Source organism: Erpetoichthys calabaricus, chromosome 4 (assembly GCF_900747795.2).
Source record: "Erpetoichthys calabaricus chromosome 4, fErpCal1.3, whole genome shotgun sequence".
In the NCBI taxonomy this organism is placed as follows: domain Eukaryota; kingdom Metazoa; phylum Chordata; class Cladistia; order Polypteriformes; family Polypteridae; genus Erpetoichthys; species Erpetoichthys calabaricus.
The window spans coordinates 265559659-265573739 of record NC_041397.2 but is presented as its reverse complement, the minus strand read 5'-3'; the positions used below and the strand labels follow the sequence as shown (position 1 = coordinate 265573739).

Here is a 14081-nt window from a genome sequence, read left to right as displayed (position 1 = left end):
TAAGTTGCATATTTTGCATGTGTGACTTTTAATCTTGTACAGCCCATTGTATCCATGCACGAGTAATGACCGTCTTGTGAAATCTTTGCATCAGACTGTGTCCCTTTCGGGCATTAAATGATGCATATAGAATATATTGGGAAATGTTAACATTTCCATAAATAAACTACGGAAGGATACTTCGACAAAGTAGGACAAATCGTCAGAACACCGGCACTCAGCGGTGCTGGCAAATCTTCAAACGCCGCAAAGCAAGTTTCACGGGCAACATCCACCCATACCCACCCCCTCTCCGGTGCTCAGTGGAATGCTAGTAGATCACCGCCAGTAGTTTGGTTCCCTATTAACTCTGTGCATATTTACATTTGTGAGATGTTCAATTAAAACGCTGTAATGTTATTTTACATTTTTTTAAACAGGATCATATCACAATCAAAAATACGACAGATCACAGATTTAATCTTCAGATGTGTTTTTGTGCCCTTTCTGTCATCCGCGACTGTATTCTTCACGCTCGTATATACGAGCAAATGAACACTTGCGAGATCACCGCAGAACAGCAGTTTCCTACGGAGGTACGTGTATCCCACTTTTCCCATTAACTCAGGCTGAGTATGGGTGGTAAATATTCAGTGTTTCCTTTTTGTTTTGTTAACAATTTATCCCATAATTTTATGTGGCCATCTCCTATGGTCTGGTTTAGTGGGTGCCAAATGACCTGTGCCTTGTTAGAATAATTTACAGATATTGGTACTTGTTCTGAGTGTACCATTGCTGAGTGCCGGTGCGGGTACCCTGCTTTTGGAGACGTTACTTTTTGGGATGCTTGGACAATCAAAGGTGACACCTCACATCCAACCAGGGGAAAACAGTTTAAATAAGCTTGGAATTTTACATTTTTTAATGTTTAAATAAGTTCATATAGTGTTACTTTAAATACACCAGTGTGTGTTTTGGTGTACACAGGTAAACTTTTACTGGCACTCTTTTTTTTCTGTTAAATGAATAACATCAATATTTTAATATCTAAAAGTCAGGACCAAGAAGATCATGGCAGCAGTGAACTCGTTGAGGAATATACTGATACAGCCACACCAAGGTATTAATGTAGAACTTAGTCTACCACTGTGGTTTGATACTTCGTTCAACTTGAGTAAAAGCCTTAAAATTGAACATGGTATGAAGGATTGTCATAAGCTTTTTGACCCGTTGTCACATGGGGAGTGTTAGATTGGTTATTTTGATGGTTGGAATAAAAATATCTTCAAAGCTTTTCTGTGACTTGCCTATTACTTTAGCCAGTGTCCGGACTGGTGCAATCATAATACTCTGAAGTAATGAATGTATTCAGAAAGCTATTGAGATCACATCCAACAGGAGTTTTTGTAGTGATCCACAGAGTACTCCTCACAGTTTCAACTGTCTTCCAATGTGTCCACTTTTCCGAGAAAACACAACTGTTCAGACCAAAACCAGACAGCTTGCATAAGACAAATACTACATGTGACAGTCTGATGCATTTATTTATGTGTGTCCACAGTGTAGGAGAGCAGGCTGGCTGTGTGGCTGCAGCAGGGCAGCTGACTGAAGAACAAGGGGCTCAGGTTTTTGCAGCTGCAGAGATCAGCAGGGCCTACAGGAGGACTCAACATGAAAAACTGTTAGAGTTCATAATAAAGGACCATGGAGCAGATGATCACTTGCTGGTAACTTAGTTCAGATGACAAGTAAAACTTTGGTATTGTAATCTATCTGGCAGCAAAGAGCTATGATGACTTTATAGTGCCAAACACTTGTATTTTCTTGTCCAACAGGCTGTTGTATCTCGTAAGGTATCGTCCAAATGGTTAAAAAATTATGAAAATCCTAAAGGTCACCTGGTAATGACTTATATAGAAGATGAGGAGCTGATAGATGGCTTCTACAACTTCTTGGATGAAGTGCTGTCAAGAGCTGTAGGCACTTTTGAGAGGATTGATAGAGTTGGCATCATTCTGGATGTGCTGATGCCATAGGTTAATTAGCCTTCAGTAAATCTCTAATGAGTACAGAAAGTGTGTCTATGAGTAACATCCTCTCTTTTGCTGTGTTTTTGATGGGCTCTTATTAAAGCTGTACAAACAGTTGAGAGGATTTCACTGCCAGAGACAGAAAATCTGTTCATGGATGGACCAGCATACAGTGAGTGGTACGTCATGTGGAAAATAAACAGTCCTTTCTTTTTCTTTTCAGCGCCATTATTCTGTTAAACAGAATACCCTATAGTTGTTGTGAATTTAGACAAGAATATAAACTAAATATATATAAATGTGAATATATATGTTTAAAGTGACATTTAAACTATACATTAGTACATTTTTAGTATTGGTAAAATTACATTTAGAAGTATGCTATATGTAGCATTTATTCTAAACTTTACAAGGTCAAGAATTGTGGTTTCAAATGAGAAATGCAGAAGTGTTTCTGGTTGGTATGATTAGAATTTGTTCATTTGTGTGGTTGTTTTTGTTTTGTTTTTTAGTGAGAGGTAAGAGTTTGACAAACTGTACTTGTTTTACAACAGTTGGACGCACAAGGAAAGCACCACTGAGGCATTTAAACTCAGAATTACATCTCAACCCTACTGAAATAAATGTGTCTCTTTCTTTACTTCTCTTTTGCCTTTTTATTTCTGTGTGTTAAAATGACTGTGCAAAATAAAGTTGTATATATTTAATGTAACTATTAATGTAAATAATAAAGGACACTTTCTGTTATTGTTAAAGATTGTTGATTAAGTTCTGTATATTTGAAATTGCATGTCTGTTTTTAGACAATTGATGTCATCTGGATTTTTTCTTTAATTGTTATAACTGCTTTGTACAGTTGTTATGTATTTTACATTGTTGTTTTATTTATATATAATATATAGAAGTGGGCATGCTGTTGTTTTAATACTTACTTGATCAGTCTGTTTGTTAAATTTAATCTTTGTGCATTCTTTCTTTCAATTCAACTGACCAATCATTATTGATAATTGCAAATATTTCTTGAAATTGTTGCACAATTTATATTGAATAATTATTCATAAAATCTTGTTTTTGGTAGTGATAATGCTGAGTGTTCTGTTTAAGTGGTGCTGGTCCAATCACCTTGCGTATTAACACTGATAGATGTGACCAGAGCCTTCACTCGTATCCACACGGTTACAAATGGTGTGCACTTTGCTAGATAAAAGAGCTTGGAAACTGAGCATCCTGATCAAGGCTTTGCTGTTCACTTACAAACTTACTCTAGAATAATATGGTTCTTACTTATCTTTTATTAGGAGTCACATTTTCAATAACACTTGCATTTTTAACTTAAATTACAGGTTTTACATATGGGAACAAAATTAAAAGAAAAGGATTGTATACGCCTGATAAATAGTCAAAACCTTTGAATCTCAGTATTCTAAAACCATGACTCACAGCTAGGACCTTGTTGTTCTAAGGTTTTGACATTATATATATATAGATATATATATATATATAGATATACAGTATATATATAGATAGATATATCTTCTCAAAAATGAAAGGAACCCTTTTTAATGAGAGTACAGCATCAAGTCAGTGACACTTGTGGGCTATCGATCTGGTCAGTTAAGTAGCAGTGGGGCTTGTTCATCAGTTTCAGCTGCTTTGGGGCATGGGGGGGGGGGGGGCAACAATGAGACGACCCCCAAAACAGGAATTAATGGTTTAACAGGTGGAGGTCACTGACATTTTTCCGTCCTCATCTGTTTTGTCACTCATTTTGCATTTGGCTGCGGTCAGTGTCGCTACTGGTGGCATGAGGCCATACCTGGACCCTACAGAGCTGGCACAGGTAGTCCAACTTCTCTGGGATGGCACATCAACACGTGCCATTGCCAGAAGGTTTGCCGTGTCTCCCTGCACAGTCTCAAGGACATGGAGGAGATTCCAGGAGACAGGCAGGCAGTTACTTCAGGAGAGCTGGACAGGGCCCCTCGTAGAAGGTCCTTAACCCATCAGCAGGACTCACCAGTTTCTGCTCCTTTGGCCAAGGAGGAACAGGATGAGCACTGCCAGAGCCTATAAAATGACCACCAGCAGGCAGGCCACTGGTGTGAATGTCTCTGACCAAACAATCACAAACAGACTTGAGGAGGGTGGCCTGAAGGTGGCCCGACGTCCTCTAGTGAGCACCAGGGAGCTCGATGGGCATTTGCCATAGAATACCAGAATTGGCAGGTCTACCACTGGTGGGCACCCTGTGCGTTTCACAGATGAGAGCAGGTTCACCTTGAGCACATGTGACAGATGTGAAAGGGTCTGGAGAAGCCATGGAGAACGTTATTCTGCCTGTGGCGTAGTTCAGCATAACTGGTTTGGTGGTGGGTCAGTGATGGTCTGTGGAGGCATATCCATGGAGGGACACACAGACCTCTACAGACTAGACAACAGTGGGCACCTTGACTGCCATTAGGTATTTAGATGAAATCCTTGGACCCATTGGCAGACCCTATGCTGGTACAGTGGCTCCTGGGTGCACCACAACAGCCGGCCTCATGTGGTCATAGGATGAAGGAACTGATCCCATTGACTGCCCCAAGAACACCTCTGGGTGGGACATTATGTTTCAGTCCATCCAACGCCACCAGGTTGCACCTCAGACTGTCCAGGAGCTCAGTGATGCCCTGGTCCAGATCTGGGAGGAGATCCCCCAGGACACCATCCTTCATCTCATTAGCAGCATGCCCACCAACCCAAACCCCCCCAATATTGACAGGCATGCACACAATCACATGGGGGCCATACAAATTACTGAGTGCTATTTGGAGTTGCTGCAATGAAATTTCAGCAAAATGGACTCGCCTGCCTGCCGCATCGTTTTTTCTCTTTGATTTTCGGGGTGTCTTTGAATTCAGCCCACTGTAGGTTCATCGTTTTCATTTCCAACAAATGATGTGCCATCCTGTTGTTCCTAACACATCAGTCCATAGCAATAGAGACAGCCAGCAAGATTTTTTTTCCCATTAAGATCTCATGTGCTTTCAAATTGTTCCTTTAATTTTTTTATATACTATATATAATACATACTATTGAAAACTACATTGATGTAAACCAAATTTTCAGTATAAACCAATGAGAAACGACAATATAAAAATGCCTTACCAGAAATATCATTGCCAAAATAAATTTCCAGGTGTTCAGATTGAATTATTTAATGGCTATGACTTGACAGACTCAGTGTAGTGTGTGCTAAATGACCAGTTAAGTGGAGTCGTTTACAGCTGTACAGGTTGTTATATCAGGGCCATACTGGAGTATACAGACTTGGTGTGCTCTTAATATGCTGTTTGATTGGATACTCATATAGGATTATGTCCAGCTCAAATATCTGTCATCTCTATCTTGTTACCAGTCGTGATGCTGATGCCCATCAGTGCCTGCTGTACAGTTGGACTCCTGACCTCCTCCAGTCTCAGAGACCCTAAAGACAGGCTGATGTGTTCAGCACACCACTAGGACCTGATGGAGTCAAATGGAGGATAAATGAGATATGAACAAACATCTGTCAAGTTTTAATCTCTAAATGTAACTTTAGCATAAGTAATATGTATTATAATAAACACATATTTGATGATCTTAAAGAGGTATTTAAAATCCCAAAAGTAATAAAGGTCCAATTAAGTCAAAAAATTCAATACCCTGATTAACAGGTGCACAGTCACAAAAACTGCAAAATTATTAGTCTTTTGAAGGCATAATATTTGCTCTTCACAGATCGTTTAACATAGTAAACTTCATTGTAAAAATAATAATTGAAAGGTGACTATTAGCACTATGACAACTGTGTTTCTAACATTTAACATTGATAACATAGAGACAGCCAATGGATTCTTTAAAGTCACAATTTTATTGCCAGCTTTCTTAACGTTTTATATTCCCTGATACCTGAACGTGAGAGTGTCAAGTATGTGATTTGTAATAATCTGTAATCATAATACAGCTAAAAAATAAACTTAAATACGTGATTCACAGGCAAGAAACTCACTAGAGCTGCTGGTATATTGAGAACAGACATGAAGACCGAAGAATATTGACATCAGCAAACAAAGAACAGATGGTGATCTGCAGGCAAGAAGAGGCTACAATGGAATATTAGGAACTCTGACAGTTTATTCAACGTTTAAAATTGTAATACGTTCATAGCCTTTGAGGTCTTTAAGGTGACCTGTTAAATGTAGGCGGCTATTTCATTTGGACATTCGAGTAAACACCAACAGTCAAACATTTGTTTTAATCTGACTGACTTAATCAAGTAGAGCCCACACTTAAGTCCACGTCAATCCATTAAAATTAGGCGGACACAAATTTGTATTGTTATGTTCATTTAAATTTTCTTCAGACGTTGTTCAGTAACGATAAATGTCTCATATGCAAACTTTTATTATTATTTTTTCAGAACCGCTACTTCATAAATGACTGTGGTAAAAATACACTGCAGTCTTAATAATGCACTCGACAAAGTGCTATAGTGTAAGATATTGACACTAGTAGACTATCGTTGCAGATGTATTTTATGAATATACACTCCGTCTCTTACAGTCACTTTATCTTGACCGTCCACCTTTAGAAATTATCTTACACGTCCACCTTTAGAAATTACACCCACCTTTCTTTTTTACGTATCCAAAAGGCAATTGGCTAAAGTGGCTGATGAATGACAAATAACACCGATTGGCGATTTGTTGAATAAAACGGTGATTGACCGCGAGGTTTAAATTTGCGATTGGCTGATCAGTGACTGACGTGCGCAAATTTAATATTTGATTGGCTGAAGTTGAAAATGATATTAACACCCATTTTACTCCGGTCTGCAGCAATATCTACTTGCTCGAAGCGGCGCTTCGATCTCCAGTGCTTCGAAAGCTCGACACAGTGTCGAAACCTGAGTATCGAGCGGCCCATCACTAAAGCACACACTAGGGCCAATTTAGAATCACCAATCCACCTAACCTGCATATCTTTGGACTGTGGGAGGAAACCAGAGTGCCCGGAGGAAACCCACGCAGACACGGGAAGAACAGCAGCGCTACCACTGCGCCATCGTGCCGCCCAATTGGAAAAGATCACAAAAATAATTCCGATTTTTTTTCAAAAGAGCAATATCAAAATATGGCAATCGACCAATCAATCAACAACAGAATGAACATTTCCTGTACCTTCAGCAACACAGTTCTACAATCAAACTAAAATAACAACGTCTACTCCTGACAAGTATGGCACGAGCTGGAGACTCTGAACGTGTGCTCCTTGCAAACGACGTGTCTCGCTGAGCAACGCATTACGATGAATGCATAAATGCTCGATGTACTTTATACAAAGAAAAGCGCAAGGTGTGTAAAAGTGAGAGCGGTGGGCTGCGCCGAGCTGACATCATAAACGAACCACACCTTAGAGGAATGAAAGGCACTCGATCAACCGGATCGGCGGACGAGACGCAACACGGGAGCGGCGAGAACCGTTAACCATGGCGTCTGTCGGCAACATCATCTTTTATAGGTACCTTTCACTTTGTTATTCCCTTCACAGGACCAGGGGCGTCGATAAAGGGCTCATTCGGGGCTTTAGCCGCAAATCTCAGGCGTCCGGCACCTTCCTCTAGTACTGCAGCCTGGCATGCATGGACGACTTCGCGAAAAGTCCACGGGAGACCTCGGGCATTATCGAACAATGGATAATATGTGCTAAAGCTAGTGACAACGCCTACACCGTCCATACTCACACGCAATCTTCAGTTTAAAGTCACCAGTGAGCCTGACCTGTGTCACTCTGGGATGCGACAGAAAACTCAGGCAGACACTGGAGGAGCGTGCAAACTTCACAAAGACATGATCAGGAGTCTATGGGGCAAACCTGTCACCGCGATATCCATCATCTCTTTGTACCTTCCGAGTATTATTATTATTATTATTATTATTATTATTATTACATATTTGGGCTTTGGCTGCACCTTCCAGAATCCTATGCATCGAACTTGACCTTCGGTGTTTAGAGTCCAGAATTTATGGATGATCGGTTAATATTGCTTTTAGCACTAGAATTACCAGAGCCTACGAAAAAACTCGTAAATCCGTCCCATCTTAAATCGCGTCTTAAATCCGTTTGCACCTCTCCGCCAGAGTCCTTTGTCATCTAAATGTGCTGATAAACAAAAGCTACTAGCAGCCAGCTATTCCATCCCCCCACCGACATAGAACGAATTTCTCCTAGCTCATGCCTTGCCTTGATTTGATTATCTGGAATTGAAGTGGAGTTTTAGAGTGGAAATAATATAGCGTTATTTGGAATACACTCATTTCATGTGTGTTCCGTTTCTATAGTAGTCTGTGCAAACACATTTTTAAAACAGAAACTTTTTCATATTCTAATAGTAAATGACAAAATGTAGGCATAAACTATATAACGTATGAAGCCTGAAGTCCATATATCAAAGAAACACTTTCACAAAAGATACAAATAAGAGAACACGTGCGCTTTTATTCAAAAATATAACTGCACAAAAAAAAAAGCCAAGTTAGCATGCCATATTGACACTATTACTATAACTGCTGTGGTGGCATAATGGTATCAGCTCCTGACTGGGAATCAGAGGGTGGTGAGTTCGATCCTGCACAGCTCCACTTTTGGAAATGAACTGCTGTTATTCTTACAATTTTAGAATAACAACATAAATTTGATTTCAGTCTGTAACAGCCGGTGTAACTTATGATACTGGTAAAGGTTAGCTTTTTTTTTTTTTAAATTCACTTTTCATTCTCGCAGTCGCATTCAGAATCAATCCATACAACCCCATCTGACACAGCTGTTTTCACATAAATAAAAGTGCACTTTTATTCAAGACTATAACCGAAGAATAAAGAAAGCAAGTTACAGTTGGTGGTTGATACGACAGCTTGCGTGGTGCAATGCTAAGAACTGCTGATTTCAAGTGACGGTGAGATACGAAGAAGGCAGCTTCGCCAGCGTTTGTGTGTCAGAACCCTTTTGGGGGGGGGGGGGGCGTTAGTATGCATCGTGGTACACTGCAGACCTATAGCGTGTCTTTATGTCAGATGGGTTTTCGTAGTTTTTTCGTAGGCTCTGGTAATTCTAGTGTTAGTAGTTTATAGTAATATTTGTTTTAATAAATGTGTTTTGTGAATGTTTGACCGTGGGGTATTGAGTTTGCTGTCATCCCCGAGCGCTGCTGCCTTTTGCTAGTGTCCCGGTGTAGATTGCTTTGAATAAAGCCGTGTTTGTGAGGCGTTCCATTGGCTAGAATATAGCGTTTGTATTCCGTTAGTCTGTTTACTCGCCTATCGCTTTTTGAATTTGACAGTCGCGTGAGGTTCTAGGTCAGTCTCATTAGAAAGGTGACACAGATGTTCATTTGCACCCGGGCCATCAGCCTGCACACCAAGTCTTTTACGCATTCCAGTCCCTCCCAGCACATTTTGTTTTCTATTTTAGATCGGACCTGTCTGATTTAAAAACACGGTGGAACAAATAAAGAACGTAACGAATTGAGAACTTGCAGCCGCTTGTGATAACTTCCAATTTATATGCCTGCCTCGGCTCGTTTTTTTTTTTACTGCCGGCCAGTCCTGAAATTCTTTTTGTTAGTGTTGCATGTAAAATGTCGACAATTCAAAAGCCAGGGCACTGTGGTCGCCGTGCCCCGCGTGTCCCACGGATGGATTCTTTCCATGTTCTTCTGCTCCTTTATGCAACTCCCGTGTAAAAACAGAAACTTTAAGGCTGATTGAAGAATGTCAAACTCACAGAGCCTCGCTAAACCTGAAAGTCTGCTTTATTTTTAAAGTGCCAGGCTAAGCTGTCATCCACACCCAGACCCTGTCACTCTGGCAGTGAGTCACAGTCACCCAACAATGGGGTGGCGCATTCCAAGGCCAACGTCGCTGCGGTGTCCCTGGATACTAAACAAATATTGTCATTGTCGGCGTGTCTTCTTTCGGCACTTCTCAGCTCCCCACGGCTCAGCGCACGGGGCTTAGTGGCCGAGGCGACACCCGAAGTCCCCTTGGTCCTTCATAGGTGGCTTAGCCGTAATAATGATTACAATATGCGCCATTCTTTATACTGCTGGGCAAGGGGTTAGGGTACGGAATCACAAAATAAAAAGATTTGTAATGCATACAAAAAGAACGACTCCAGCATGAGGGCTTATGGGCACAGAGAGCAAAACAGGAGATTAGGACTATTAAAAGGGAGTTAGAAAAGTCAAGAATCAGAAAGGCAAAATGCACAATAATAATAATTCTTTAATAATTCTTTGCATTTATATAGCGCTTTTCTCACTATTCAAAGCGGTCAGCAATTGCAGGTTAAGGGCCCAACAGAGCAGAGTCCATTTTGGTATTTACGGGACTCGAACCAGCAACCTTCCGATTGCCAGTGCAGATCCCTAGAAGAGAATAGGAAGATGGTGGTCTTCAGTGAGGAGGGCATGGCAGCAGGGGTCCTGAGCGGTGGTGGTGTAAGAGAGGTGTTTAATGCTGCATTTCCATGCCCTCCACATAATATTTGGGACCAAGAAACATTTTTGCTTGATTTATCCCTCTGCTCCAGAGTTTAAAATTATAAATCAAACAATTTGGACTTGATTAAAGTGCACTTTGCAGACTGTAATTTAAGGGTATTTACACGCATTTCGGTCACAACATGTAGAAGTTACAACACTTTTTATACACGGACCTCCATCTGCAGGGCACCATAATGTTTGGGGTATTTCATTGCTTCATTAGTGCAGGCATAAGATACGTGGGCTTACTTCTACCAACAGACTACTTCTGGATTCTGTAGTTGCCATTGTTCAACATGAGGGCAAGAGCTGTGCCAACAAAAGTCAAAGAGGCCAATATGAGGCTGAAAAAGAACAATAAAACCATTTGAGGCATCAGCAAAACCTTTAGATGAACTAAATCAACTGTCTGGAATTTCTTTAAGAACAAAGAATGCACGGGTGAGCTCCGTAATCGCAAAGGGCTTGGTTGTCCAAGGCAGACCTCCACTGCTGATGTCAGAAGAATCCTCACCATGGTAAAGAAAAAGCTTCAAACACCTGTTTGACAGATCAGAAAAGGTCTTCAGAAGGCTGATGTGTGTGTGTGTGTGTGTGTGTGTGAGAGAGAGAGAGAGAGAGAGAGAGAGAGAGAGAGAGAGAGAGGGAGAGAGAGAGAGAGAGAGAGAGAGACAGAGAGAGAGACAGAGAGAGAGACTGCAAGCCACAGAAGACTTCATGAACAGAAATACAGAGGCCACACTACAAGGTGCAGACCACTAGTTAGCCATAAAAACAGGATGGCCAGATTTCAGTAGTACTTAAAAGAGCCTGCAGAATTCAGAAAAAGGTCTTGTGGTTAGTTGAGTCAAAGATTAACCTGATCAGAGGGATGGCAATAGACATGGGGGTGTTTGGGGTGTTATGGCTTGGGCTTGTTTGGCTGCCACAGGTCCTGGCACACTTCTCTTCATTGATAATGTCACTGTTGATGGCAGTGGCACAATGAATTCTGAGGTGCACAGAGCAATTTTATCTGGTCAAGTTCCAGTAAATCCCTCCAAATCCGTTTGATGGCGCTTCATCCTACAAGATAATGATCCCAAACATACTGCTAAGTTTTTTCAAAGCTGAAAAATGGACAATTCTTCAATGGCCAAGCCAGTCACCTGATATAAACCAAAATGAGCATGCCTTCCATAAGCTGAAGAGAAAACTTAAGGTGAGAAGCCCCCAAAAGAAGCAGGAGCTGAAGATGGCTGAATCACAGGCTTGGTAGAGCATCACCAGAGAAGATCCTCAGCACCTGGTGATGTCTATGAATCAAGTGATATGCGACTAAATATGCCTGCTTTAATATACCTGCCATTGCTGTGTCCCAAACATTATGGTTGGTGCTCTGAAATGGGGGACCATATAGAAAACGTGTTGTCATTTCTGCATGGTGTGACTGAAGTGTATGTTTCAAAGTGCACTTTAATCGCATCTGAATTGTGTGATTTGTAATTTCAAACTATGGAGAAAAGTGGTAAATCAAGAAAAAATGCGCCTTTGTCCCAAACATTACAGAGGGTACTGTACGTCCATTATACTTGGGTTGGCTAGCCTCCTTGTGTGAGGATGCAGGTATACCGGTCTCATGGCTGTCTTCTTTCACTGAACTGACGCTGCCATCAGCAGTCTTGATCCTGGATCTCATGGCTGATAGACTCTTTCTCCTCAACTGCTTTGTAGCACTGCTATAATGGGCCTTGTTATTTGCCTGTGCAGTCTGTTCACCGGCTCTGCCTCACGTTAGTAAATTGAGGTCAGTGACAACATGATCTATCACACTTTCTCCAGTTCCATAAGCCAATCCAAGCCAATCGTTTTATGAAGCTCTGCTGGCGGCCGCACACCCAGTCCAATCTACTTTAGCAAATGAAGAAGCAGTGGTGGAGCTGGAGATGTAGCAGTCACTCGGCTGTCTTCCTTGCTAATACTATAATGCTGCAACCAACATTCCAGATCCAGGATCTCAGCCCCAAATTTCTCCAGGAACTCCTCCGAAAAAACCAGCAAGTTCTTGTTGGGTTTCCACAGCACTTAACGCTTTGCTGAGTTCAGCCGTAGTTTTTCTGTTTATCCTGCTGTTGACACCAATGCAGTTCTGCTCTAGGTGTTGTTTCTCGAAGATCCGGGGTTGGACGGCAGAGAAGTCCATCCCCAATGATGTTGCTGTCCTTCGAAGTATCGTTTGCTGTTGCTGCACTAGCTGGAATTCCTGCAAATTTAGTATTTATAGGCTATAGAAATATAACCATATAATTTACCACCTGAACACCTGTAATATTAATTGATACACAAAATAACAGATTTTCTCATAAATATGAATGTAACAAAAATTACAATATAGAATTTTTATTATAGTATACTGGAATGTTACCAAATCAAACACATACTGTATATCCCATAAGACATGCACTGTTTATTAGAATGAAACAATTACAGCAAAGTCACACCTATTTACATTACATGTTGAAAGATCAGTAGCATACACAAACCGATCCAGCTGACCCTAAATGTAGTCTAATTGCATAAACCCCTGTGAAGGCTTGGGGGCGCCACAGAGCCCCAAACCCCAAGCATGAACACACAAAGACAGTTCCAGGTTCAAATAAAAGGGGTTTTAATACACAAATACCTTTTTATAACAATTAAACAGTGCATCTTCTTCCTTCTCTGTCCCTCCCTCTCTCTGTCTTTCTCTCCTTCCTTCTCTCTCCCTCCATCGCACTGGTACTCCTCCAGTTGAGTGTTGCCCATCTCCGCTCCCAGCACCTACTCACCAGGACAAGACAGTGTGGCCCCTTTTATTAAACACCTGGGAGTACTTCTGGTGCCAGGGCTTCACCCATTGGAAGCATTTCCAGGTCGTATGGAAGTCCCAAACAGTAGAGAGTGTAACTCCCTGCAGCACCCTCTTAATGCACCCACGGACCCCAGGAGAGCTGTGCCACTGGACTACAATTCCCAGCATTCCCTGCTGGTGTCTGAATGGGCATTGATATCCTGGGTTGCTGCCATCCAGCCTTCCTGGCATTCCCTAGACAGCCCCTAGACACCGTATTTCCCTGTCCTTTCCTTTTATCCCGGCCAGGGTAAGTATTGTAATTATATCCGGTCTGGAGACCTTCCAGGCAAGAACCTTCTGTCTTGGCTGGGATGTCCAGCCATCCATGTGGGGCATCCTGTATGGACAAGGAACATTCTCCTCTCCTGGTCGGGATGCCTGTCCGTCCCATATGGCACTTAAACCGATTGGTAGTGCTAGGTTATTTTGTACCCTAGGCCAAGCTTAGTGCACCAACCAACTGTTCGTTAGCTAACCCATGTGGCTGGGTTTTTCCCCCTCTTATGATCTACGCCCTAGGTGAATGCCTAATTCAGCTTAATGGTGGCACGTGCCTTCCTTACACCCCAAATAGATAGAAAGATACTTTATTAATCCCAAAGGGAAATTCACATACTCCAGCAGCAGCATACTG

General features: G+C 41.6%; 1 protein-coding gene across 1 annotated transcript in view; it reads left to right on the top strand.

Moving 5' to 3' along the window:
• The first annotated feature begins 461 nt into the window (after window positions 1-461).
• The window catches only part of LOC127525802 (PWWP domain-containing DNA repair factor 3B-like), a 202652-nt gene continuing 189032 nt past the window's right edge, over window positions 462-14081 (top strand). Inside the window, exons 1-3 of the transcript XR_007934811.1 lie at window positions 462-1099; window positions 1541-1706; window positions 1815-2056. The gene's annotated coding sequence lies outside the window, so the exon portion shown is untranslated. The remainder of the gene's footprint in view (window positions 1100-1540; window positions 1707-1814; window positions 2057-14081) is intronic.